We start from the raw sequence: 23,130 nt of genomic DNA on the forward strand, positions 1-23,130 counted from the left end.
TAATGCGAACTAGGGGTCATCCAAGCGCTGCAAAAGGCCGCCATGCCCTGCACGCCCCTTTTCTCTTTTCATATGCAGACGAGGGTTGAAGCCAACTTTGACCCACTGCTTGGATGACATCACCATATGCAAATCCATCTGCTGCAGGCCTTCCCCCAGGAATGCTTGCACTAGTTGTTGCATTTGGTTTGTTGTTTGGGGGTGCTTCAGTATTAGGCAGCCTTCTGCCCTCACATGTTCATCAGAAAATATGTGTTCTCCCTGCAGTTGTTGTCCCCAGATGAGAGTTCCCTTGTGCTGCCTCAGTTGAATCTCCTTTACTTGACAGAGATGTGCCTGAGCAGCGGCCCTCCCCAGCCCTATCCCAAATCATACTTATTTTGCATAGGCGATACCATGGTCATGAAGATTGTTCTCCCAAGGTGAGGTTCATTCATTGCATTCTGGGTATGCTGACCCCTGTGATTTCCCCAAATGTGGGAAACTCGACAGCATTATTTGTGGTAGTGGGGGACTGTGTTTGTGCTTTCCTCTGGTCAGCTCTGGAAAAAGTCAGATTTCTTTGTCTCAGATCTTCCTCTAGCCTTGTTCTTCTTTCGAGAGTTCCCTTGTGCTACCTCAGTTGGATCTCTTTCACTTGACAGGGGGGTGCCCGAACAGCGACCCTCCCCAGCTCTAGCCCAACTCCTACTTACCTGCCAGGTGAGATACTATGATTATGAAGGTGCTTCTCCCAGGGCAAGGCTCACCCATTGCACTCTGGGTGTGCTGCCCCTGCGATTTCCCCAAATGTGGGAAACTTGACTGCATAATTTGTGTTTCCCCTGGTCGGCTCTCGTATAATTCAGATCTCTTTGTCTCAGGTCTCTCTCCAGCCTAGTTTGCTGTCTGTTTCCACTTCTCTTTTCTTGAGCCGCTCCCTTCTATGCCCTTGCGCACTATCCTGACTTCTCCTCCTGTCTGCTTACTTTGTGCCTTCCAACGCACAATGCGATCTACAGGTAGTGCTGCAGGGCCCAGACCCTTTTACTTGCCTTACAGAGCAGCTCTGGAGCTGTTACAGTGCCCAGCTGCTGCAAGAAATCAGCTTGAATGCTTCAGGGGCTGGGGCATAGCCAACATGAGCCCCACACCAAAGGAGGGTGGAGGTGTTTAATGCAAACTAGGGGTCAGCCAAGCGCCGCAAAAGGCCACCATGCCCTGCACGCCCCTTTTCTCTTTTCATATGCAGACGAGGGTTGAAGCCAACTTTGACCCACTGCTTGGATGACATCACCATATGCAAATCCCTCTGCGGCAGGCCTTCCCCCAGGAATGCTTGCACTAGTTGTTGCATTTGGTTTGTTGTTTGGGGGTGCTTCAGTATTAGGCAGCCTTCTGCCCTCCCATGTTCATCTGAAAATATATGTTCTCCCTGCAGTTGTTGTCCCAAGATGAGAGTTCCCTTGTGCTGCCTCAGTTGAATCTCCTTTACTTGACAGAGATGTGCATGAGCAGCGGCCCTCCCCAGCCCTATTCCAAATCATACTTATTTTGCATAGGAGATACCATGGTCATGAAGATTTTTCTCCCAGGGTGAGGTTCATTCATTGCATTTTGGGTATGCTGACCCCTGTGATTTCCCCAAATGTGGGAAACTTGACTGCATTATTTGTGGTAGTGGGAGACTGTGTTTGTGCTTTCCTCTGGTCAGCTCTGGTAAAAGTCAGATTTCTTTGTCTCAGATTTTCCTTTAGCCTTGTTCTTCTTTCGAGAGTTCCCTTGTGCTGCCTCAGTTGGATCTCCTTCACTTTACAGGGGGGTGCCCGAGCAGCGACCCTCCCCAGCTCTAGCCCAACTCCTACTTACCTGCCAGGTGAGATACTATGATCATGAAGGTGCTTCTCCCAGGGCAAGGCTCACCCATTGTACTCTGGGTGTGCTGCTCCTGCGATTTCCCCAAATGTGGGAAACTTGACTGCATAATTTGTGTTTCCCCTGGTCGGCTCTCGTATAATTCAGATCTCTTTGTCTCAGGTCTCTCTCCAGCCTAGTTTGCTGTCTGTTTCCACTTCTCTTTTCTTCAGCCGCTCCCTTCTATACCCTTGTGCACTATCCTGACTTCTCCTCCCGTCTGCTTACTTTGTGCCTTCCAATGCACAATGCAAACTACAGGTAGTGCTGCAGGGCCCACACCCTTTTACTTGCCTTACAGAGCAGCTCTGGAGCTGTTGCAGTGCCAAGCTGCTGCAAGAAATCAGCTTGAATGCTTCAGGGGCTGGGGCATAGCCAACATGAGCCCCACACCGAAGGAGGGTGGAGGTGTTTAATGCAAACTAGGGGTCAGACAAGCGCAGCAAAAGGCCACCATGCCCTGCACGCCCCTTTTCTGTTTTCATATGCAGACGAGGGTTGAAGCCAACTTTGACCCACTGCTTGGATGACATCACCATATGCAAATCCATCTGCGGCAGGCCTTCCCCCAGGAATGCTTGCACTAGTTGTTGCATTTGGTTTGTTGTTTGGGGGTGCTTCAGTATTAGGCAGCCTTCTGCCCTCCCATGTTCATCTGAAAATATATGTTCTCCCTGCAGTTGTTGTCCCTAGATGAGAGTTCCCTTGTGCTGCCTCAGTTGAATCTCCTTAACTTGACAGAGATGTGCCTGAGCAGCGGCCCTCCCCAGCTCTATCCCAAATCATACTTATTTTGCATAGGAGATACCATGGTCATGAAGATTATTCTCCCAGGGTGAGGTTCATTCATTGCATTCTGGGTATGCTGACCCCTGTGATTTCCCCAAATGTGGGAAACTCGACTGCTTTATTTGTGGTAGTGGGGGACTGTGTTTGTGTTTTCCTCTGGTCAGCTCTGGTAAAAGTCAGATTTCTTTGTTTCAGAGCCTTGTTCTTCTTTTGAGAGTTCCCTTGTGCTGCCTCAGTTGGATCTCCTTCACTTGACAGGGGGGTGCCCGAGCAGAGACCCTCCCCAGCTCTAGCCCAACTCCTACTTACCTGCCAGGTGAGATACTATGATCATGAAGGTGCTTCTCCCAGGGCAAGGCTCACCCATTGCACTCTGGGTGTGCTGCCCCTGCGATTTCCCCAAATGTGGGAAACTTGACTGCATAATTTGTGTTTCCCCTGGTCGGCTCTCGTATAATTCAGATCTCTTTGTCTCAGGTCTCTCTCCAGCCTAGTTTGCTGTCTGTTTCCACTTCTCTTTTCTTCAGCCGCTCCCTTCTATGCCCTTGTGCACTATCCTGACTTCCCCGTCTGCTTACTTTGTGCCTTCCAACGCACAATGCAAACTACAGGTAGTGCTGCAGGGCCCACACCCATTTACTTGCTTTACAGAGCAGCTCTGGAGCTGTTACAGTGCCCAGCTGCTGCAAGAAATCAGCTTGAATGCTTCAGGGGCTGGGGCATAGCCAACATGAGCCCCACACCGAAGGAGGGTGGAGGTGTTTAATGCGAACTAGGGGTCATCCAAGCGCCGCAAAAGGCAGCCATGCCCTGCACACCCCTTTTTTATTTTCATATGCAGACGAGGGTTGAAGCCAACTTTGACCCACTGCTTGGATGACATCACCATATGCAAATCCGTCTGCTGCAGGCCTTCCCCCAGGAATGCTTGCACTAGTAGTTGCATTTGGTTTGTTGTTTGGGGGTGCTTCAGTATTAGGCAGCCTTCTGCCCTCCCATGTTCATCTGAAAATATGTGTTCTCCCTGCAGTTGTTGTCCCCAGATGAGAGTTCCCTTGTGCTGCCTCAGTTGAATCTCCTTTACTTGACAGAGATGTGCCTGAGCAGCGGCCCTCCACAGCCCTATCCCAAATCATACTTATTTTGCATAGGAGATACCATGGTCATGAAGATTGTTCTCCCAGGGTGAGGTTCATTCATTGCACTCTGGGTATGCTGACCCCTGTGATTTCCCCAAATGTGGGAAACTCGACTGCATTATTTGTGGTAGTGGGGGACTGTGTTTGTGCTTTCCTCTGGTCAGCTCTGGTAAAAGTCAGATTTCTTTGTCTCAGATCTTCCTCTAGCCTTGTTCTTCTTTCGAGAGTTCCCTTGTGCTGCCTCAGTTGGATCTCCTTCACTTGACAGGGGGTGCCCGAGCAGCAATCCTCCACAGCTCTAGCCCAACTCCTACTTACCTGCCAGGTGAGATACTATGATCTTCACTGTTAGGGCAATCAGGATGTGGAATTCCCTGCCAGGGAAGGTGGTAATGGCGGACTCTGTAATTGGATTTAAAAAAGGAATGGATACATTTCTGAATGAAAAAGCTATCCAAGGTTATAATACTTAAAATATCAACATGGTTAATCCGGGGGTAACATGAGTTATAGTAGCTAACTAGTCATAAAACATTATTCAGCAAGTATGTAGAATCATCACAACTTAAAACAGGTTGAACACGATGGGCAATTTGCCTCTATTCAACCTCAAAAACTATGTTACCATATGTTACTATATTACTATGTTACTGTAGTATACAGAACACCACAATGTAATGAGCAGTGATAGTGAGCACTGATGAGGATACTAGAACTGACACTGAGCAGCAAGATGCAGCACTGGACTATTAGTAATGTACTGTAGTATGCTGAGCACCACAATGCAGCACAAGACAATGAGCAGTGATACTGAGCACTGATGAGGATACTACTGAGAACTGACACTGAGCAGGAGAGACACACTACTAGTATTACTGAGCAGCAATAAGTAACCACTGATACTGAGCACTGATATTGAGATTTCCACTGAGAGAACATAGCCACGTCCTCTCCGCTCTCTCTTCAATGCACGAGTAAAAATGGCGGCAACGCGCAGCTCTTTATATGGAATCCGAATCTCGCGAGAATCCGACAGCGGGATGATGACATTTTCCCTTGTTCAGGTTTTCCGAGTCAGGCAGGAACAACCGAGCCTGCCTCGGACCAGTGTAAACCACGTGGAGTTCGTCGGGAATTCGGTTCTCGGAGAACCGAACCCGCTCCTCTATATATACTATATTACTATGTTACTGTAGTATACAGAACACCACAATGCAATGAGCAGTGATAGTGAGCACTGATGAGGATACTAGAACTGACACTGAGCAGCAAGATGCAGCACTGGACTATTAGTAATGTACTGTAGTATGCTGAGCACCACAATGCAGCACAAGACAATGAGCAGTGATACTGAGCACTGATGAGGATACTACTGAGAACTGACACTGAGCAGGAGAGACACACTACTAGTATTACTGAGCAGCAATAAGTAACCACTGATACTGAGCACTGATATTGAGATTTCCACTGAGAGAACATAGCCACGTCCTCTCCGCTCTCTCTTCAATGCACGAGTAAAAATGGCAGCAACGCGCAGCTCTTTATATGGAATCCGAATCTCACGAGAATCTGACAGCGGGATGATGACATTTTCCCTTGTTCAGGTTTTCCGAGTCAGGCAGGAACAACCGAGCCTGCCTCGGACCAATGTAAACCACGTGGAGTTCGTGGGGAATTCGGTTCTCGGAGAACCGAACCCACTCCTCTCTACCTTATACCCATCAATTGTTTTTATTTTCAATCTAAGCCCCTGCAGTTTTCTGTAAGCATCTGCTTCGCTATGATGATCAACAAGTCACAAGGGCAAACACTCAGGGCTTGAGGCGTAGATCTTAGGACCAGCTGCTACAAGCATGGCAGAGGTGTCACTATCACTGGTGACACCCAGAGAGGTGGCGAGGGAGATTGTAATGCAGTGCGCGCAGATAAACAGCGCAATGGTAAAAAGGAGGCATGGTTTCATAGGTAGGGGCGTGGCCTGGTGGCCTGAATCTACATTTTGTTGCTCCGGGTGTCCCGGGGGTTGGGGGCTGCACCCGGGGACTAGTGTGTGAGCGGTGCTGGCTCCTGCACAGTGACAGGGCATGGCCACCCAGCATGACGCCTCCCTTCTTGACCATGCTGTAATTGCAGTCGCACTGCAGTTCAGCGTGATCATAAAAAATGGTGTAGGCTCCTGCTGGTGCAGACTGTAGAGAAAAGCTGCTGTGACCACGCCCCCTGTGTCTCCTCCGTTGCAGACCCCATTTTGAAGCCTTGCCCCCGGACTAAGAGAAAAGAATGCCCTTGCGCACTATCCTGACTTCTCCTCCCGTCTGCTTAATTTGTGCCTTCCAACGCACAATGCGAACAACAGGTGGTGCTGCAGGGCCCACACACTTTTACTTGCCTTACAGAACAGCTCTGGAGCTGTTACAGTGCCCAGCTGCTGCAAGAAATCAGCTTGAATGCATCAGGGGATGGGGCATGGCCAACATGAGCCCCACACCAAAGGAGGGTGGGGGTGTTTAATGCGAACTAGGGGTCATCCAAGCACTGCAAAAGGCCGCCATGCCCTGCATGCCCCTTTTCTCTTTTCATATGCAGATGAGGGTTCCAGTCAACTTTGGCCCACTGCTTGGATTTACATCACCGTATGCAAATCCGTCTGCTGCAGACCTTCCCCCAGGAGTGCTTGTACTAGTTGTTGCATATGGGCCCTCATTCCGAGTCGTTCGCTCTGTAAATTTCATCGCATCGCAGTGAAATTCTGCTTAGTACGCATGCGCAATATTCGCACTGCGACTGCGCCAAGTAATTTTACAATGAAGAAAGTATTTTTACTCACGGATTTTTCTTCGCTCCGGCGATCGTAATGTGATTGACAGGAAATGGGTGTTACTGGGCGGAAACAGGCCGTTTTATGGGCGTGTGGGAAAAAACGCTACAGTTTCCGGAAAAAACGCAGGAGTGGCCGGAGAAACGGGGGAGTGTCTGGGCGAACTCTGGGAGTGTTTGTGACGTCAAACCAGGAACGACAAGCACTGAACTGATCGCAGATGCAGAGTAAGTCTGAAGCTACTCTGAAACTGCTAAGTAGTTTGTAATCGCAATATTGCGAATACATCGGTCGCAATTTTAAGAAGCTAAGATTCACTCCCAGTAGGCGGCGGCTTAGCGTGTGTAACTCTGCTAAAATCGCCTTGCGAGCGATCAACTCGGAATGAGGGCCATGGTTTGATATTTGATGGTGCTTCAGTATTAGGCAGCCTTCCGCCCTCCCATGTTCATCTGAAAAGATGTGGTCTCCCTGCAGTTGTTGTCCCCAGATGAGAGTTCCCTTGTGCTGCCTCAGTTGAATCTCCTTTACTTGACAGAGATGTGCCTGAGCAGCGGCCCTCACCAGCCCTATCCCAAATCATACTTATTTTGCATAGGAGATACCATGGTCATGAAGATTGTTCTCCCAGGGTTAGGTTCATTCATTGCATTCTGGGTATGCTGACCCCTGTGATTTTCCCAAATGTGGGAAACTCGACTGCATTATTTGTGGTAGTGGGGGACTGTGTTTGTGCTTTCCTCTGGTCAGCTCTGGTAAAAGTCAGATTTCTTTGTCTCAGATCTTCCTCTAGCCTTGTTCTCCTTTCGAGAGTTCCCTGGTGCTGCTTCAGTTGGATCTCCTTCACTTCACAGGGGGGAACCCGAGCAGCGACCCTCCCCAGCTCTAGCCCAACTCCTACTTACCTGCCAGGTGAGATACTATGATCATGAAGGTGCTTCTCCCAGGGCAAGGCTCAACCATTGCACTCTGGGTGTGCTGCTCCTGCGATTTCCCCAAATGTGGGAAACTTGACTGCATAATTTGTGTTTCCCCTCGTCGGCTCTCGTATAATTCAGATCTCTTTGTCTCAGGTCTCTCTCCAGCCTAGTTTGCTGTCTGTTTCCACTTCTCTTTTCTTGAGCCGCTCCCTTCTATGCCCTTGCGCACTATCCTGACTTCTCCCGTCTGCTTACTTCGTGCCTTCCAACGCACAATGCGAACTACAGGTAGTGCTGCAGGGCCCACACCCTTTTACTTGCCTTACAGAGTAGCTCTGGAGCAGTTACAGTGCCCAGCTGCTGCAAGAAATCAGCTTTAATGCTTCAGGGGCTGGGGCATAGCCAACATGAGCCCCACACCGAAGGAGGGAGGAGGTGTGTAATGCAAACTAGGGGTCATCCAAGCGCTGCAAAAGGCCGCCATGCCCTGCACGCCCCTTTTCTCTTTTCATATGCAGACGAGGGTTGAAGCCAACTTTGACCCACTGCTTGGATGACATCACCATATGCAAATCCATCTGCTGCAGGCCTTCCCCCAGGAATGCTTGCACTAGTTGTTGCATTTGGTTTGTTGTTTGGGGGTGCTTCAGTATTAGGCAGCCTTCTGCCCTCACATGTTCATCTGAAAATATGTGTTCTCCCTGCAGTTGTTGTCCCCAGATGAGAGTTCCCTTGTGCTGCCTCAGTTGAATCTCCTTTACTTGACAGAGATGTGCCTGAGCAGCGGCCCTCCCCAGCCCTATCCCAAATCATACTTATTTTGCATAGGCGATACCATGGTCATGAAGATTGTTCTCCCAGGGTGAGGTTCATTCATTGCATTCTGGGTATGCTGACCCCTGTGATTTCCCCAAATGTGGGAAACTCGACTGCATTATTTGTGGTAGTGGGGGACTGTGTTTGTGCTTTCCTCTGGCCAGCTCTGGAAAAAGTCAGATTTCTTTGTCTCAGATCTTCCTCTAGCCTTGTTCTTCTTTCGAGAGTTCCCTTGTGCTGCCTCAGTTGGATCTCTTTCACTTGACAGGGGGGTGCCCGAACAGCGACCCTCCCCAGCTCTAGCCCAACTCCTACTTACCTGCCAGGTGAGATACTATGATCATGAAGGTGCTTCTCCCAGGGCAAGGCTCACCCATTGCACTCTGGGTGTGCTGCCCCTGCGATTTCCCCAAATGTGGGAAACTTGACTGCATAATTTGTGTTTCCCTTGGTCGGCTCTCGTATAATTCAGATCTCTTTGTCTCAGGTCTCTCTCCAGCCTAGTTTGCTGTCTGTTTCCACTTCTCTTTTCTTCAGCCGCTCCCTTCTATACCCTTGTGCACTATCCTGACTTCTCCTCCCGTCTGCTTACTTTGTGCCTTCCAATGCACAATGCAAACTACAGGTAGTGCTGCAGGGCCCACACCCTTTTACTTGCCTTACAGAGCAGCTCTGGAGCTGTTACAGTGCCCAGCTGCTGCAAGAAATCAGCTTGAATGCTCCAGGGGATGGGGCATGGCCAACATGAGCCCCACACCAAAGGAGGGTGGAGGTGTTTAATGCGAACTAGGGGTCATCCAAGCACCGCAAAAGGCCGCCATGCCTTGCACGCCCCTTTTCTCTTTTCATATGCAGATGAGGGTTGAAGCCAACTTTGACCCACTGCTTGGATGACATCACCGTATGCAAATCCGTCTTCTGCAGAACTTCCCCCAGGAATGCTTGCACTAGTTGTTGCATTTGGTTTGTTGTTTGGGGGTGCTTCAGTATTAGGCAGCCTTCTGCCCTCCCATGTTCATCTGAAAATATGTGTTCTCCCTGCAGTTGTTGTCCCCAGATGAGAGTTCCCTTGTGCTGCCTCAGTTAAATCTCCTTTACTTGACAGAGATGTGCATGAGCAGCGGCCCTCCCCAGCCCTATTCCAAATCATACTTATTTTGCATAGGAGATACCATGGTCATGAAGATTTTTCTCCCAGGGTGAGGTTCATTCATTGCATTTTGGGTATGCTGACCCCTGTGATTTCCCCAAATGTGGGAAACTCAACTGCATTATTTGTGGTAGTGGGGGACTGTGTTTGTGCTTTCCTCTGGTCAGCTCTGGTAAAAGTCAGATTTCTTTGTCTCAGATTTTCCTCTAGCCTTGTTCTTCTTTCGAGAGTTCCCTTGTGCTGCCTTAATTGGATCTCCTTCACTTTACAGGGGGGTACCCTAGCAGCGACCCTCCCCAGCTCTAGCCCAACTCCTACTTACCTGCCAGGTGAGATACTATGATCATGAAGGTGCTTCTCCCAGGGCAAGGCTAACCCATTGCACTCTGGGTGTGCTGCTCCTGCGATTTCCCCAAATGTGGGAAACTTGACTGTATAATTTGTGTTTCCCCTGGTCGGCTCTCGTATAATTCAGATCTCTTTGTCTCAGGTCTCTCTCCAGCCTAGTTTGCTGTCTGTTTCCACTTCTCTTTTCTTGAGCCGCTTACTTCTATGCCCTTGCGCACTATCCTGACTTCTCCTCCTGTCTGCTTACTTTGTGCCTTCCAACGCACAATGCGAACTACAGGTAGTGCTGCAGGGCCCACACCCTTTTACTTGCCTTACAGAGCAGCTCTGGAGCTGTTACAGTGCCCAGCTGCTGCAAGAAATCAGCTTGAATGCTTCAGGGGCTGGGGCATAGCCAACATGAGCCCCACACCAAAGGAGGGTGGAGGTGTTTAATGCAAACTAGGGGTCAGCCAAGCGCCGCAAAAGGCCACCATGCCCTGCACGCCCCTTTTCTCTTTTCATATGCAGACGAGGGTTGAAGCCAACTTTGACCCACTGCTTGGATGACATCACCATATGCAAATCCATCTGCGGCAGGCCTTCCCCCAGGAATGCTTGCACTAGTTGTTGCATTTGGTTTGTTGTTTGGGGGTGCTTCAGTATTAGGCAGTCCTCTGCCCTCCCATGTTCATCTGAAAATATATGTTCTCCCTGCAGTTGTTGTCCCAAGATGAGAGTTCCCTTGTGCTGCCTCAGTTGAATCTCCTTTACTTGACAGAGATGTGCATGAGCAGCGGCCCTCCCCAGCCCTATTCCAAATCATACTTATTTTGCATAGGAGATACCATGGTCATGAAGATTTTTCTCCCAGGGTGAGGTTCATTCATTGCATTTTGGGTATGCTGACCCCTGTGATTTCCCCAAATGTGGGAAACTTGACTGCATTATTTGTGGTAGTGGGAGACTGTGTTTGTGCTTTCCTCTGGTCAGCTCTGGTAAAAGTCAGATTTCTTTGTCTCAGATCTTCCTCTAGCCTTGTTCTTCTTTCGAGAGTTCCCTGGTGCTGCCTCAGTTGGATCTCCTTCACTTCACAGGGGGGAACCCGAGCAGCGACCCTCCCCAGCTCTAGCCCAACTCCTACTTACCTGCCAGGTGAGATACTATGATCATGAAGGTGCTTCTCCCAGGGCAAGGCTCAACCATTGCACTCTGGGTGTGCTGCTCCTGCGATTTCCCCAAATGTGGGAAACGTGACTGCATAATTTGTGTTTCCCCTCGTCGGCTCTCGTATAATTCAGATCTCTTTGTCTCAGGTCTCTCTCCAGCCTAGTTAGCTGTCTGTTTCCACTTCTCTTTTCTTGAGCCGCTCCCTTCTATGCCCTTGCGCACTATCCTGACTTCTCCCGTCTGCTTACTTCGTGCCTTCCAACGCACAATGCGAACTACAGGTAGTGCTGCAGGGCCCACACCCTTTTACTTGCCTTACAGAGTAGCTCTGGAGCAGTTACAGTGCCCAGCTGCTGCAAGAAATCAGCTTGAATGCTTCAGGGGCTGGGGCATAGCCAACATGAGCCCCACACCGAAGGAGGGTGGAGGTGTGTAATGCGAACTAGGGGTCATCCAAGCGCTGCAAAAGGCCGCCATGCCCTGCACGCCCCTTTTCTCTTTTCATATGCAGACGAGGGTTGAAGCCAACTTTGACCCACTGCTTGGATGACATCACCATATGCAAATCCATCTGCTGCAGGCCTTCCCCCAGGAATGCTTGCACTAGTTGTTGCATTTGGTTTGTTGTTTGGGGGTGCTTCAGTATTAGGCAGCCTTCTGCCCTCACATGTTCATCTGAAAATATGTGTTCTCCCTGCAGTTGTTGTCCCCAGATGAGAGTTCCCTTGTGCTGCCTCAGTTGAATCTCCTTTACTTGACAGAGATGTGCCTGAGCAGCGGCCCTCCCCAGCCCTATCCCAAATCATACTTATTTTGCATAGGCGATACCATGGTCATGAAGATTGTTCTCCCAAGGTGAGGTTCATTCATTGCATTCTGGGTATGCTGACCCCTATGATTTCCCCAAATGTGGGAAACTCGACTGCATTATTTGTGGTAGTGGGGGACTGTGTTTGTGCTTTCCTCTGGTCAGCTCTGGAAAAAGTCAGATTTCTTTGTCTCAGATCTTCCTCTAGCCTTGTTCTTCTTTCGAGAGTTCCCTTGTGCTGCCTCAGTTGGATCTCTTTCACTTGACAGGGGGGTGCCCGAACAGCGACCCTCCCCAGCTCTAGCCCAACTCCTACTTACCTGCCAGGTGAGATACTATGATCATGAAGGTGCTTCTCCCAGGGCAAGGCTCACCCATTGCACTCTGGGTGTGCTGCCCCTGCGATTTCCCCAAATGTGGGAAACTTGACTGCATAATTTGTGTTTCCCCTGGTCGGCTCTCGTATAATTCAGATCTCTTTGTCTCAGGTCTCTCTCCAGCCTAGTTTGCTGTCTGTTTCCACTTCTCTTTTCTTGAGCCGCTCCCTTCTATGCCCTTGCGCACTATCCTGACTTCTCCTCCTGTCTGCTTACTTTGTGCCTTCCAACGCACAATGCGATCTACAGGTAGTGCTGCAGGGCCCAGACCCTTTTACTTGCCTTACAGAGCAGCTCTGGAGCTGTTACAGTGCCCAGCTGCTGCAAGAAATCAGCTTGAATGCTTCAGGGGCTGGGGCATAGCCAACATGAGCCCCACACCAAAGGAGGGTGGAGGTGTTTAATGCAAACTAGGGGTCAGCCAAGCGCCGCAAAAGGCCACCATGCCCTGCACGCCCCTTTTCTCTTTTCATATGCAGACGAGGGTAGAAGCCAACTTTGACCCACTGCTTGGATGACATCACCATATGCAAATCCATCTGCGGCAGGCCTTCCCCCAGGAATGCTTGCACTAGTTGTTGCATTTGGTTTGTTGTTTGGGGGTGCTTCAGTATTAGGCAGCCTTCTGCCCTCCCATGTTCATCTGAAAATATATGTTCTCCCTGCAGTTGTTGTCCCAAGATGAGAGTTCCCTTGTGCTGCCTCAGTTGAATCTCCTTTACTTGATAGAGATGTGCATGAGCAGCGGCCCTCCCCAGCCCTATTCCAAATCATACTTATTTTGCATAGGAGATACCATGGTCATGAAGATTTTTCTCCCAGGGTGAGGTTCATTCATTGCATTTTGGGTATGCTGACCCCTGTGATTTCCCCAAATGTGGGAAACTTGACTGCATTATTTGTGGTAGTGGGAGACTGTGTTTGTGCTTTCCTCTGGTCAGCTCTGGTAAAAGTCAGATTTCTTTGTCTCAGATTTTCCTTTAGCCTTGTTCTTCTTTCGAGAGTTCCCTTGTGCTGCCTCAGTTGGATCTCCTTCACTTTACAGGGGGGTACCCGAGCAGCGACCCTCCCCAGCTCTAGCCCAACTCCTACTTACCTGCCAGGTGAGATACTATGATCATGAAGGTGCTTCTCCCAGGGCAAGGCTCACCCATTGTACTCTGGGTGTGCTGCTCCTGCGATTTCCCCAAATGTGGGAAACTTGACTGCATAATTTGTGTTTCCCCTGGTCGGCTCTCGTATAATTCAGATCTCTTTGTCTCAGGTCTCTCTCCAGCCTAGTTTGCTGTCTGTTTCCACTTCTCTTTTCTTCAGCCGCTCCCTTCTATACCCTTGTGCACTATCCTGACTTCTCCTCCCGTCTGCTTACTTTGTGCCTTCCAATGCACAATGCAAACTACAGGTAGTGCTGCAGGGCCCACACCCTTTTACTTGCCTTACAGAGCAGCTCTGGAGCTGTTGCAGTGCCAAGCTGCTGCAAGAAATCAGCTTGAATGCTTCAGGGGCTGGGGCATAGCCAACATGAGCCCCACACCGAAGAAGGGTGGAGGTGTTTAATGCAAACTAGGGGTCAGACAAGCGCAGCAAAAGGCCACCATGCCCTGCATGCCCCTTTTCTGTTTTCATATGCAGACGAGGGTTGAAGCCAACTTTGACCCACTGCTTGGATGACATCACCATATGCAAATCCATCTGCGGCAGGCCTTCCCCCAGGAATGCTTGCACTAGTTGTTGCATTTGGTTTGTTGTTTGGGGGTGCTTCAGTATTAGGCAGCCGTCTGCCCTCCCATGTTCATCTGAAAATATGTGTTCTCCCTGCAGTTGTTGTCCCTAGATGAGAGTTCCCTTGTGCTGCCTCAGTTGAATCTCCTTAACTTGACAGAGATGTGCCTGAGCAGCGGCCCTCCCCAGCTCTATCCCAAATCATACTTATTTTGCATAGGAGATACCATGGTCATGAAGATTATTCTCCCAGGGTGAGGTTCATTCATTGCATTCTGGGTATGCTGACCCCTGTGATTTCCCCAAATGTGGGAAACTCGACTGCTTTATTTGTGGTAGTGGGGGACTGTGTTTGTGTTTTCCTCTGGTCAGCTCTGGTAAAAGTCAGATTTCTTTGTTTCAGAGCCTTGTTCTTCTTTTGAGAGTTCCCTTGTGCTGCCTCAGTTGGATCTCCTTCACTTGACAGGGGGGTGCCCGAGCAGAGACCCTCCCCAGCTCTAGCCCAACTCCTACTTACCTGCCAGGTGAGATACTATGATCATGAAGGTGCTTCTCCCAGGGCAAGGCTCACCCATTGCACTCTGGGTGTGCTGCCCCTGCGATTTCCCCAAATGTGGGAAACTTGACTGCATAATTTGTGTTTCCCCTGGTCGGCTCTCGTATAATTCAGATCTCTTTGTCTCAGGTCTCTCTCCAGCCTAGTTTGCTGTCTGTTTCCACTTCTCTTTTCTTCAGCCGCTCCCTTCTATACCCTTGTGCACTATCCTGACTTCTCCTCCCGTCTGCTTACTTTGTGCCTTCCAATGCACAATGCAAACTACAGGTAGTGCTGCAGGGCCCACACCCTTTTACTTGCCTTACAGAGCAGCTCTGGAGCTGTTACAGTGCCCAGCTGCTGCAAGAAATCTGCTTGAATGCTTCAGGGGATGGGGCATGGCCAACATGAGCCCCACACCAAAGGAGGGTGGAGGTGTTTAATGCGAACTAGGGGTCATCCAAGCACCGCAAAAGGCCACCATGCCCTGCACGCCCCTTTTCTCTTTTCATATGCAGATGAGGGTTGAAGCCAACTTTGACCCACTGCTTGTATGACATCACCGTATGCAAATCCGTCTTCTGCAGAACTTCCCCCAGGAATGCTTGCACTAGTTGTTGCATTTGGTTTGTTGTTTGGGGGTGCTTCAGTATTAGGCAGCCTTCTGCCCTCCCATGTTCATCTGAAAATATGTGTTCTCCCTGCAGTTGTTGTCCCCAGATGAGAGTTCCCTTGTGCTGCCTCAGTTGAATCTCCTTTACTTGACAGAGATGTGCATGAGCAGCGGCCCTCCCCAGCCCTATTCCAAATCATACTTATTTTGCATAGGAGATACCATGGTCATGAAGATTGTTCTCCCAGGGTGAGGTTCATTCATTGCATTTTGGGTATGCTGACCCCTGTGATTTCCCCAAATGTGGGAAACTCAACTGCATTATTTGTGGTAGTGGGGGACTGTGTTTGTGCTTTCCTCTGGTCAGCTCTGGTAAAAGTCAGATTTCTTTGTCTCAGATTTTCCTCTTGCCTTGTTCTTCTTTCGAGAGTTCCCTTGTGCTGCCTCAGTTGGATCTCCTTCACTTGACAGGGGGGTACCCGAGCAGCGACCCTCCCCAGCTCTAGCCCAACTCCTACTTACCTGCCAGGTGAGATACTATGATCATGAAGGTGCTTCTCCCAGGGCAAGGCTCACCCATTGCACTCTGGGTGTGCTGCTCCTGCGATTTCCCCAAATGTGGGAAACTTGACTGCATAATTTGTGTTTCCCCTGGTCGGCTCTCGTATAATTCAGATCTCTTTGTCTCAGGTCTCTCTCCAGCCTAGTTTGCTGTCTGTTTCCACTTCTCTTTTCTTCAGCCGCTCCCTTCTATACCCTTGTGCACTATCCTGACTTCTCCTCCCGTCTGCTTACTTTGTGCCTTCCAATGCACAATGCAAACTACAGGTAGTGCTGCAGGGCCCACACCCTTTTACTTGCCTTACAGAGCAGCTCTGGAGCTGTTAAAGTGCCCAGCTGCTGCAAGAAATCAGCTTGAATGCTTCAGGGGCTGGGGCATAGCCAACATGAGCCCCACACCGAAGGAGGGTGGAGGTGTTTAATGCAAACTAGGGGTCGGTCAAGCGCCGCAAAAGGCCACCATGCCCTGCACGCCCCTTTTCTGTTTTCATATGCAGACGAGGGTTGAAGCCAACTTTGACCCACTGCTTGGATGACATCACCATATGCAAATCCATCTGCGGCAGGCCTTCCCCCAGGAATGCTTGCACTAGTTGTTGCATTTGGTTTGTTGTTTGGGGGTGCTTCAGTATTAGTCAGCCTTCTGCTCCACCCTCCTTTGGTGTGGGGCTCATGTTGGCCATGTCCCATCCCCTGAAGCATTCAAGCAGATTTCTTGCAGCAGCTGGGCACTGTAACAGCTCCAGAGCTGCTCTGTAAGGCAAGTAAAAGGGTGTGGGCCCTGCAGCACTACCTGTAGTTTGCATTGTGCATTGGAAGGCACAAAGTAAGCAGACGGGAGGAGAAGTCAGGATAGTGCACAAGGGTATAGAAGGGAGCGGCTGAAGAAAAGAGAAGTGGAAACAGACAGCAAACTAGGCTGGAGAGAGATCTGAGACAAAGAGATCTGAATTATACGAGAGCCGACCAGGGGAAACACAAATTATGCAGTCAAGTTTCCCACATTTGGGGAAATCGCAGGGGCTGCACACCCAGAGTGCAATGGGTGAGCCTTGCCCTGGGAGAAGCACCTTCATGATCATAGTATCTCACCTGGCAGGTAAGTAGGAGTTGGGCTAGAGCTGGGGAGGGTCGCTGCTCGGGCACCCCCCTGTTAAGTGAAGGAGATCCAACTGAGGCAGCACAAGGGAACTCTCAAAAGAAGAACAAGGCTAGAGGAAGATCTGAAACAAAGAAATCTGACTTTTACCAGAGCTGACCAGAAGAAAACACAAACACAGTCCCCCACTACCACAAATAAAGCAGTCGAGTTTCCCACATTTGGGGAAATCACAGGGGTCAGCATACCCAAAATGCAATGAATGAACCTCACCTCGACTGCTTTATTTGTGGTAGTGGGGGACTGTGTTTGTGTTTTCTTCTGGTCAGCTCTGGTAAAAGTCAGATTTCTTTGTTTCAGATCTTCCTCTAGCCTTGTTCTTCTTTTGAGAGTTCCCTTGTGCTGCCTCAGTTGGATCTCCTTCACTTAACAGGGGGGTGCCCGAGCAGCGACCCTCCCCAGCTCTAGCCCAACTCATACTTACCTGCCAGGTGAGATACTATGATCATGAAGGTGCTTCTCCCAGGGCAAGGCTCACCCATTGCACTCTGGGTGTGCTGCCCCTGCGATTTCCCCAAATGTGGGAAACTTGACTGCATAATTTGTGTTTCCCCTGGTCGGCTATCGTATAATTCAGATCTCTTTGTCTCAGATCTCTCTCCAGCCTAGTTTGCTGTCTGTTTCCACTTCTCTTTTCTTCAGCCGCTCCCTTCTATACCCTTGTGCACTATCCTGACTTCTCCTCCCGTCTGCTTACTTTGTGCCTTCCAATGCACAATGCAAACTACAGGTAGTGCTGCAGGGCCCACACCCTTTTACTTGCCTTACAGAGCAGCTCTTGAGCTGTTACAGTGCCCAGCTGCTGCAAGAAATCTGCTTGAAAGCTTCAGGGGATGGGGCATGGCCAACATGAGCCCCACACCAAAGCAGGGTGCAGCAGAAGGCTGCCTAATACTGAAGCACCCCCAAACAACAAACCAAATGCAACAACTAGTGCAAGCATTCCTGGGGGAAGGCCTGCCGCAGATGGATTTGCATATGGTGATGTCATCCAAGCAGTGGGTCAAAGTTGGCTTCAACCCTCATCTGCATATGAAAACAGAAAAGGGGCGTGCAGGGCATGGTGGCCTTTTGCGGCGCTTGACTGACCCCTAGTTTGCATTAAACACCTCCACCCTCCTTCGGTGTGGGGCTGATGTTGGCTATGCCCCAGCCCCTGAAGCATTCAAGCTGATTTCTTGCAGCAGCTGGGCACTGTAACAGCTCCAGAGCTGCTCTGTAAGGCAAGTAAAAGGGTGTGGGCCCTGCAGCACTACCTGTAGTTTGCATTGTGCATTGGAAGGCACAAAGTAAGCAGACGGGAGGAGAAGTCAGGATAGTGCACAAGGGTATAGAAGGGAGCGGCTGAAGAAAAGAGAAGTGGAAACAGACAGCAAACTAGGCTGGAGAGAGACCTGAGACAAAGAGATCTGAATTATACGAGAGCCGACGAGGGGAAACACAAATTATGCAGTCAAGTTTCCCACATTTGGGGAAATCGCAGGAGCAGCACACCCAGAGTACAATGGGTGAGCCTTGCCCTGGGAGAAGCACCTTAATGATCATAGTATCTCACCTGGCAGGTAAGTAGGAGTTGGGCTAGAGCTGGGGAGGGTCGCTGCTCGGGTACCCCCCTGTAAAGTGAAGGAGATCCAACAAAGGCAGCACAAGGGAACTCTCGAAAGAAGAACAAGGCTAGAGGAAAATGTGAGACAAAGAAATCTGACTTTTACTAGAGCTGACCAGAGGAAAGCACAAACACAGTCCCCCACTACCACAAATAATGCAGTTGAGTTTCCCACATTTGGGGAAATCACAGGGGTCAGCATACCCAAAATGCAATGAATGAACCTCACCCTGGGAGAAAAATCTTCATGACCATGGTATCTCCTATGCAAAATAAGTATGATTTGGAATAGGGCTGGGGAGGGCCGCTGCTCATGCACATCTCTGTCAAGTAAAGGAGATTCAACTGAGGCAGCACAAGGGAACTCTCATCTGGGGACAACAACTGCAGGGAGAACATATATTTTCAGATGAACATGGGAGGGCAGAAAGCTGCCTAATACTGAAGCACCCCCAAACAACAAACCAAATGCAACAACTAGTGCAAGCATTCCTGGGGGAAGGCCTGCCGCAGATGGATTTGCATATGGTGATGTCATCCAAGCAGTGGGTCAAAGTTGGCTTCAACCCTCGTCTGCATATGAAAAGAGAAAAGGGGCGTGCAGGGCATGGTGGCCTTTTGCGGCACTTGGCTGACCCCTAGTTTGCATTAAACACCTCCACCCTCCTTTGGTGTGGGGCTCATGTTGGCTATGCCCCAGCCCCTGAAGCATTCAAGCTGATTTCTTGCAGCAGCTGGGCACTGTAACAGCTCCAGAGCTGCTCTGTAAGGCAAGTAAAAGGGTGTGGGCCCTGCAGCACTACCTGTAGTTCGCATTGTGCGTTGGAAGGCACAAAGTAAGCAGACAGGAGGAGAAGTCAGGATAGTGCGCAAGGGCATAGAAGGGAGCGGCTCAAGAAAAGAGAAGTGGAAACAGACAGCAAACTAGGCTGGAGAGAGACCTGAGACAAAGAGATCTGAATTATACGAGAGCCGACCAGGGGAAACACAAATTATGCAGTCAAGTTTCCCACATTTGGGGAAATCGCAGGAGCAGCACACCTAGAGTGCAATGGGTGAGCCTTGCCCTGGGAGAAGCACCTTCATGATCATAGTATCTCACCTGGCAGGTAAGTAGGAGTTGGGCTAGAGCTGGGGAGGATCGCTGCTCGGGTACCCCCCTGTAAACTGAAGGAGATCCAACTGAGGCAGCACAAGGGAACTCTCGAAAGAAGAACAAGGCTAGAGGAAAATCTGAGACAAAGAAATCTGACTTTTACCAGAGCTGACCAGAGGAAAGCACAAACACAGTCCCCCACTACCACAAATAATGCAGTCAAGTTTCCCACATTTGGGGAAATCACAGGGGTCAGCATACCCAAAATGCAATGAATGAACCTCACCCTGGGAGAACAATCTTCATGACCATGGTATCTCCTATGCAAAATAAGTATGATTTGGAATAGGGCTGGGGAGGGCCGCTGCTCATGCACATCTCTGTCAAGTAAAGGAGATTCAACTGAGGCAGCACAAGGGAACTCTCATCTTGGGACAACAACTGCAGGGAGAACACATATTTTCAGATGAACATGGGAGGGCAGAAGGCTGCCTAATACTGAAGCACCCCCAAACAACAAACCAAATGCAACAACTAGTGCAAGCATTCCTGGGGGAAGTTCTGCAGAAGACGGATTTGCATACGGTGATGTCATCCAAGCAGTGGGTCAAAGTTGGCTTCAACCCTCATCTGCATATGAAAAGAGAAAAGGAGCATGCAGGGCATGGCGGCCTTTTGCGGTGCTTGGATGACCCCTAGTTCGCATTTAACACCTCCACCCTCCTTTGGTGTGGGGCTCATGTTGGCCATGCCCCATCCCCTGAAGCATTCAAGCTGATTTCTTGCAGCAGCTGGGCACTGTAACATCTCCAGAGCTGCTCTGTAAGGCAAGTAAAAGGGTGTGGGCCCTGCAGCACTACCTGTAGTTTGCATTGTGCATTGGAAGGCACAAAGTAAGCAGACGGGAGGAGAAGTCAGGATAGTGCACAAGGGTATAGAAGGGAGCGGCTGAAGAAAAGAGAAGTGGAAACAGACAGCAAACTAGGTTGGAGAGAGACCTGAGACAAAGAGATCTGAATTACACGAGAGCCGACCAGGGGAAACACAAATTATGCAGTCAAGTTTCCCACATTTGGGGAAATCGCAGGGGCAGCACACCCAGAGTGCAATGGGTGAGCCTTGCCCTGGGAGAAGCACCTTCATGATCATAGTATCTCACCTGGCAGGTAAGTAGGAGTTGGGCTAGAGCTGGGGAGGGTCTCTGCTTGGGCACCCCCCTGTCAAGTGAAGGAGATCCAACTGAGGCAGCACAAGGGAACTCTCGAAAGAAGAACAAGGCTAGAGGAAGATCTGAACAAAGAAATCTGACTTTTACCAGAGCTGACCAGAGGAAAACACAAACACAGTCCCCCACTACCACAAATAAAGCAGTCGAGTTTCCCACATTTGGGGAAATCACAGGGGTCAGCATACCCATAATGCAATGAATGAACCTCACCCTGGGAGAATAATCTTCATGACCATGGTATCTCCTATGCAAAATAAGTATGATTTGGGATAGAGCTGGGGAGGGCCGCTGCTCAGGCACATCTCTGTCAAGTAAAGGAGATTCAACTGAGGCAGCACAAGGGAACTCTCATCTGGGGACAACAACTGCAGGGAGAACACATATTTTCAGATGAACATGGGAGGGCAGAAGGCTGCCTTATACTGAAGCACCCCCAAACAACAAACCAAATGCAACAACTAGTGCAAGCATTCCTGGGGGAAGTTCTGCAGAAGACGGATTTGCATACGGTGATGTCATCCAAGCAGTGGGTCAAAGTTGGCTTCAACCCTCATCTGCATATGAAAAGAGAAAAGGGGCGTGCAGGGCATGGCGGCCTTTTGCGGTGCTTGGATGACCCCTAGTTCGCATTAAACACCTCCACCCTCCTTTGGTGTGGGGCTCATGTTGGCCATGCCCCATCCCCTGAAGCATTCAAGCTGATTTCTTGCAGCAGCTGGGCACTGTAACAGCTCCAGAGCTGCTCTGTAAGGCAAGTAAAAGGGTGTGGGCCCTGCAGCACTACCTGTAGTTTGCATTGTGCATTGGAAGGCACAAAGTAAGCAGACGGGAGGAGAAGTCAGGATAGTGCACAAGGGTATAGAAGGGAGCGGCTGAAGAAAAGAGAAGTGGAAACAGACAGCAAACTAGGCTGGAGAGAGACCTGAGACAAAGAGATCTGAATTATACGAGAGCCGACCAGGGGAAACACAAATTATGCAGTCAAGTTTCCCACATTTGGGGAAATCACAGGAGCAGCACACCCAGAGTACAATGGGTGAGCCTTGCCCTGGGAGAAGCACCTTCATGATCATAGTATCTCACCTGGCAGGTAAGTAGGAGTTGGGCTAGAGCTGGGGAGGGTCGCTGCTCGGGTACCCCCCTGTAAAGTGAAGGAGATCCAACTGAGGCAGCACAAGGGAACTCTCGAAAAAAGAACAAGGCTAAAGGAAAATCTGAGACAAAGAAATCTGACTTTTACCAGAGCTGACCAGAGGAAAGCACAAACACAGTCTCCCACTACCACAAATAATGCAGTCAAGTTTCCCACATTTGGGGAAATCACAGGGGTCAGCATACCCAAAATGCAATGAATGAACCTCACCCTGGGAGAAAAATCTTCATGACCATGGTATCTCCTATGCAAAATAAGTATGATTTGGAATAGGGCTGGGGAGGGCCGCTGCTCATGCACATCTCTGTCAAGTAAAGGAGATTCAACTGAGGCAGCACAAGGGAACTCTCATCTTGGGACAACAACTGCAGGGAGAACATATATTTTCAGATGAACATGGGAGGGCAGAAGGCTGCCTAATACTGAAGCACCCCCAAACAACAAACCAAATGCAACAACTAGTGCAAGCATTCCTGGGGGAAGGCCTGCCGCAGATGGATTTGCATATGGTGATGTCATCCAAGCAGTGGGTCAAAGTTGGCTTCAACCCTCGTCTGCATATGAAAAGAGAAAAGGGGCGTGCAGGGCATGGTGGCCTTTTGCGGCGCTTGGCTGACCCCTAGTTTGCATTAAACACCTCCACCCTCCTTTGGTGTGGGGCTCATGTTGGCTATGCCCCAGCCCCTGAAGCATTCAAGCTGATTTCTTGCAGCAGCTGGGCACTGTAACAGCTCCAGAGCTGCTCTGTAAGGCAAGTAAAAGGGTGTGGGCCCTGCAGCACTACCTGTAGTTTGCATTGTGCATTGGAAGGCACAAAGTAAGCAGATGGGAGGAGAAGTCAGGATAGTGCACAAGGGTATAGAAGGGAGCGGCTGAAGAAAAGAGAAGTGGAAACAGACAGCAAACTAGGCTGGAGAGAGACCTGAGACAAAGAGATCTGAATTATACGAGAGCCGACGAGGGGAAACACAAATTATGCAGTCAAGTTTCCCACATTTGGGGAAATCGCAGGAGCAGCACACCCAGAGTGCAATGGTTGAGCCTTGCCCTGGGAGAAGCACCTTCATGATCATAGTATCTCACCTGGCAGGTAAGTAGGAGTTGGGCTAGAGCTGGGGAGGGTCGCTGCTCGGGTTCCCCCCTGTGAAGTGAAGGAGATCCAACTGAGGCAGCACCAGGGAACTCTCGAAAGAAGAACAAGGCTAGAGGAAGATCTGAGACAAAGAAATCTGACTTTTACCAGAGCTGAC

General features: G+C 49.9%; 30 non-coding genes and 4 pseudogenes across 30 annotated transcripts; 24 read left to right on the forward strand and 10 right to left on the reverse strand.

Moving 5' to 3' along the window:
• The first annotated feature begins 371 nt into the window (after positions 1-371).
• On the forward strand, positions 372-535 carry LOC135016273 (U1 spliceosomal RNA). The gene has a single exon (XR_010214408.1). It is a non-coding gene; the product is annotated as a U1 spliceosomal RNA (small nuclear RNA).
• A 152-nt stretch (positions 536-687) lies between these two features.
• LOC135016375 (U1 spliceosomal RNA) lies at positions 688-850 on the forward strand. Its single transcript, XR_010214508.1, has one exon. It is a non-coding gene; the product is annotated as a U1 spliceosomal RNA (small nuclear RNA).
• A 674-nt stretch (positions 851-1,524) lies between these two features.
• Positions 1,525-1,688, forward strand: LOC135016262 (U1 spliceosomal RNA). Its single transcript, XR_010214397.1, has one exon. It is a non-coding gene; the product is annotated as a U1 spliceosomal RNA (small nuclear RNA).
• A 152-nt stretch (positions 1,689-1,840) lies between these two features.
• LOC135016362 (U1 spliceosomal RNA) lies at positions 1,841-2,003 on the forward strand. Its single transcript, XR_010214495.1, has one exon. It is a non-coding gene; the product is annotated as a U1 spliceosomal RNA (small nuclear RNA).
• A 674-nt stretch (positions 2,004-2,677) lies between these two features.
• On the forward strand, positions 2,678-2,841 carry LOC135016237 (U1 spliceosomal RNA). Its single transcript, XR_010214372.1, has one exon. It is a non-coding gene; the product is annotated as a U1 spliceosomal RNA (small nuclear RNA).
• A 142-nt stretch (positions 2,842-2,983) lies between these two features.
• LOC135016307 (U1 spliceosomal RNA) lies at positions 2,984-3,146 on the forward strand. Its single transcript, XR_010214441.1, has one exon. It is a non-coding gene; the product is annotated as a U1 spliceosomal RNA (small nuclear RNA).
• A 670-nt stretch (positions 3,147-3,816) lies between these two features.
• LOC135016507 (U1 spliceosomal RNA) lies at positions 3,817-3,980 on the forward strand. The gene has a single exon (XR_010214592.1). It is a non-coding gene; the product is annotated as a U1 spliceosomal RNA (small nuclear RNA).
• A 3,240-nt stretch (positions 3,981-7,220) lies between these two features.
• On the forward strand, positions 7,221-7,384 carry LOC135016197 (U1 spliceosomal RNA). The gene has a single exon (XR_010214332.1). It is a non-coding gene; the product is annotated as a U1 spliceosomal RNA (small nuclear RNA).
• A 152-nt stretch (positions 7,385-7,536) lies between these two features.
• LOC135016418 (U1 spliceosomal RNA) lies at positions 7,537-7,672 on the forward strand (annotated as a pseudogene).
• Positions 7,673-8,370: 698 nt separating this feature from the next.
• LOC135016208 (U1 spliceosomal RNA) lies at positions 8,371-8,534 on the forward strand. The gene has a single exon (XR_010214343.1). It is a non-coding gene; the product is annotated as a U1 spliceosomal RNA (small nuclear RNA).
• Positions 8,535-8,686: 152 nt separating this feature from the next.
• On the forward strand, positions 8,687-8,849 carry LOC135016345 (U1 spliceosomal RNA). The gene has a single exon (XR_010214478.1). It is a non-coding gene; the product is annotated as a U1 spliceosomal RNA (small nuclear RNA).
• A 674-nt stretch (positions 8,850-9,523) lies between these two features.
• On the forward strand, positions 9,524-9,687 carry LOC135016526 (U1 spliceosomal RNA). Its single transcript, XR_010214611.1, has one exon. It is a non-coding gene; the product is annotated as a U1 spliceosomal RNA (small nuclear RNA).
• Positions 9,688-9,839: 152 nt separating this feature from the next.
• LOC135016396 (U1 spliceosomal RNA) lies at positions 9,840-10,002 on the forward strand. The gene has a single exon (XR_010214525.1). It is a non-coding gene; the product is annotated as a U1 spliceosomal RNA (small nuclear RNA).
• A 674-nt stretch (positions 10,003-10,676) lies between these two features.
• On the forward strand, positions 10,677-10,840 carry LOC135016263 (U1 spliceosomal RNA). The gene has a single exon (XR_010214398.1). It is a non-coding gene; the product is annotated as a U1 spliceosomal RNA (small nuclear RNA).
• Positions 10,841-10,992: 152 nt separating this feature from the next.
• Positions 10,993-11,128, forward strand: LOC135016448 (U1 spliceosomal RNA; annotated as a pseudogene).
• Positions 11,129-11,826: 698 nt separating this feature from the next.
• LOC135016251 (U1 spliceosomal RNA) lies at positions 11,827-11,990 on the forward strand. Its single transcript, XR_010214386.1, has one exon. It is a non-coding gene; the product is annotated as a U1 spliceosomal RNA (small nuclear RNA).
• A 152-nt stretch (positions 11,991-12,142) lies between these two features.
• Positions 12,143-12,305, forward strand: LOC135016308 (U1 spliceosomal RNA). The gene has a single exon (XR_010214442.1). It is a non-coding gene; the product is annotated as a U1 spliceosomal RNA (small nuclear RNA).
• Positions 12,306-12,979: 674 nt separating this feature from the next.
• Positions 12,980-13,143, forward strand: LOC135016264 (U1 spliceosomal RNA). The gene has a single exon (XR_010214399.1). It is a non-coding gene; the product is annotated as a U1 spliceosomal RNA (small nuclear RNA).
• A 152-nt stretch (positions 13,144-13,295) lies between these two features.
• LOC135016363 (U1 spliceosomal RNA) lies at positions 13,296-13,458 on the forward strand. Its single transcript, XR_010214496.1, has one exon. It is a non-coding gene; the product is annotated as a U1 spliceosomal RNA (small nuclear RNA).
• A 674-nt stretch (positions 13,459-14,132) lies between these two features.
• LOC135016238 (U1 spliceosomal RNA) lies at positions 14,133-14,296 on the forward strand. Its single transcript, XR_010214373.1, has one exon. It is a non-coding gene; the product is annotated as a U1 spliceosomal RNA (small nuclear RNA).
• Positions 14,297-14,438: 142 nt separating this feature from the next.
• On the forward strand, positions 14,439-14,601 carry LOC135016309 (U1 spliceosomal RNA). The gene has a single exon (XR_010214443.1). It is a non-coding gene; the product is annotated as a U1 spliceosomal RNA (small nuclear RNA).
• A 674-nt stretch (positions 14,602-15,275) lies between these two features.
• LOC135016213 (U1 spliceosomal RNA) lies at positions 15,276-15,439 on the forward strand. Its single transcript, XR_010214348.1, has one exon. It is a non-coding gene; the product is annotated as a U1 spliceosomal RNA (small nuclear RNA).
• Positions 15,440-15,591: 152 nt separating this feature from the next.
• On the forward strand, positions 15,592-15,754 carry LOC135016337 (U1 spliceosomal RNA). Its single transcript, XR_010214470.1, has one exon. It is a non-coding gene; the product is annotated as a U1 spliceosomal RNA (small nuclear RNA).
• An 828-nt stretch (positions 15,755-16,582) lies between these two features.
• LOC135016355 (U1 spliceosomal RNA) lies at positions 16,583-16,745 on the reverse strand. Its single transcript, XR_010214488.1, has one exon. It is a non-coding gene; the product is annotated as a U1 spliceosomal RNA (small nuclear RNA).
• A 468-nt stretch (positions 16,746-17,213) lies between these two features.
• On the forward strand, positions 17,214-17,376 carry LOC135016287 (U1 spliceosomal RNA). Its single transcript, XR_010214422.1, has one exon. It is a non-coding gene; the product is annotated as a U1 spliceosomal RNA (small nuclear RNA).
• Positions 17,377-18,231: 855 nt separating this feature from the next.
• LOC135016426 (U1 spliceosomal RNA) lies at positions 18,232-18,367 on the reverse strand (annotated as a pseudogene).
• A 152-nt stretch (positions 18,368-18,519) lies between these two features.
• On the reverse strand, positions 18,520-18,683 carry LOC135016527 (U1 spliceosomal RNA). The gene has a single exon (XR_010214612.1). It is a non-coding gene; the product is annotated as a U1 spliceosomal RNA (small nuclear RNA).
• A 674-nt stretch (positions 18,684-19,357) lies between these two features.
• On the reverse strand, positions 19,358-19,520 carry LOC135016433 (U1 spliceosomal RNA). Its single transcript, XR_010214546.1, has one exon. It is a non-coding gene; the product is annotated as a U1 spliceosomal RNA (small nuclear RNA).
• Positions 19,521-19,672: 152 nt separating this feature from the next.
• Positions 19,673-19,836, reverse strand: LOC135016186 (U1 spliceosomal RNA). The gene has a single exon (XR_010214322.1). It is a non-coding gene; the product is annotated as a U1 spliceosomal RNA (small nuclear RNA).
• Positions 19,837-20,510: 674 nt separating this feature from the next.
• On the reverse strand, positions 20,511-20,673 carry LOC135016282 (U1 spliceosomal RNA). Its single transcript, XR_010214417.1, has one exon. It is a non-coding gene; the product is annotated as a U1 spliceosomal RNA (small nuclear RNA).
• A 151-nt stretch (positions 20,674-20,824) lies between these two features.
• LOC135016243 (U1 spliceosomal RNA) lies at positions 20,825-20,988 on the reverse strand. Its single transcript, XR_010214377.1, has one exon. It is a non-coding gene; the product is annotated as a U1 spliceosomal RNA (small nuclear RNA).
• A 674-nt stretch (positions 20,989-21,662) lies between these two features.
• LOC135016399 (U1 spliceosomal RNA) lies at positions 21,663-21,825 on the reverse strand. Its single transcript, XR_010214528.1, has one exon. It is a non-coding gene; the product is annotated as a U1 spliceosomal RNA (small nuclear RNA).
• A 152-nt stretch (positions 21,826-21,977) lies between these two features.
• Positions 21,978-22,141, reverse strand: LOC135016265 (U1 spliceosomal RNA). The gene has a single exon (XR_010214400.1). It is a non-coding gene; the product is annotated as a U1 spliceosomal RNA (small nuclear RNA).
• Positions 22,142-22,842: 701 nt separating this feature from the next.
• LOC135016419 (U1 spliceosomal RNA) lies at positions 22,843-22,978 on the reverse strand (annotated as a pseudogene).
• Between the last annotated feature and the right edge of the window lie 152 nt (positions 22,979-23,130).

This window comes from Pseudophryne corroboree, unplaced genomic scaffold (genome assembly GCF_028390025.1).
Source record: "Pseudophryne corroboree isolate aPseCor3 unplaced genomic scaffold, aPseCor3.hap2 scaffold_299, whole genome shotgun sequence".
NCBI lineage: Eukaryota > Metazoa > Chordata > Amphibia > Anura > Myobatrachidae > Pseudophryne > Pseudophryne corroboree.